Genomic DNA, 961 nt, shown 5'->3' on the forward strand with positions numbered 1-961 from the left:
ATTATTAATATTATTATTATTATTAATGGCTCTGATGGGAGGCTCTAAAACATTGATTCGGCACCAGTTTTGAACGACGAACTTGCAGGGAATGTTATAAACCATTTTCGTGAAATTTGAAATAAAAATTTCCAATAACGTGGCGACTACCAACTATGGGGACATTCAGAGGCCCAGCATTTCGCGGTACGTGTTACTGTCATGGATAACATCAACAATAAATCTAAATTGCTAACGAGCACAAACATTTTAAAACGGAAAAAACACGAAATGTTTATATTGAAAACAAGTCCAAGTCTTAAATATCCATTTTTTTAAAGAATTGGAACCTTTGGATGGTCAGAAATGACACTCTCAAGACTGTGACAGGCATGTCACATTTTTATTTTTTTTATTCCGACGACCTGTCAAATTGGGGGGGGGGTCCTGAAATGGTTTGGGATGTATGTAATCTGTCTCTTATACACATCTAGATGTGTATAAGAGACCATGCGAATGTAATGCACAAAAAAGAAACTTATCTTCGCCGATATATGGCTCAACAGATATAATGATCTATTTTGTAATAATGTTTATAAGAGTTAATAGAAACACTAAACGTTTGAACTGTTAATCAATTATTGTTTCGGTCGTATTCGCAACTACTATTTTACCACTTTCTAATTATTAAAAATGCACTAATAGTCATTTTTAATTCTATTCAATTACCTCCATTCTATTAATGCTGTCCTAACTATTAAGTGTTAATGCTGCGTTCATTAGAGCTTGTGAAAACTGATTCCACAACTTGTAACATGGAAGTACACAAGGAGAGTGCATTCATTTGACGAACGCTAAATGGCTGCTGTCACTTTTACAATGTGTTCGGAAATAAAACATACAAAACAACTTTTTTTTTTAATCTGAAATAATATTACTTAAACAAATTTCAATAAATATGTTGGGTTGCAAATAAAACATA

This window comes from Anneissia japonica, unplaced genomic scaffold (assembly GCF_011630105.1).
Source record: "Anneissia japonica isolate Jap-2015-1 unplaced genomic scaffold, ASM1163010v1 scaffold16662_len1167910_cov178, whole genome shotgun sequence".
Classification (NCBI taxonomy): domain Eukaryota; kingdom Metazoa; phylum Echinodermata; class Crinoidea; order Comatulida; family Comatulidae; genus Anneissia; species Anneissia japonica.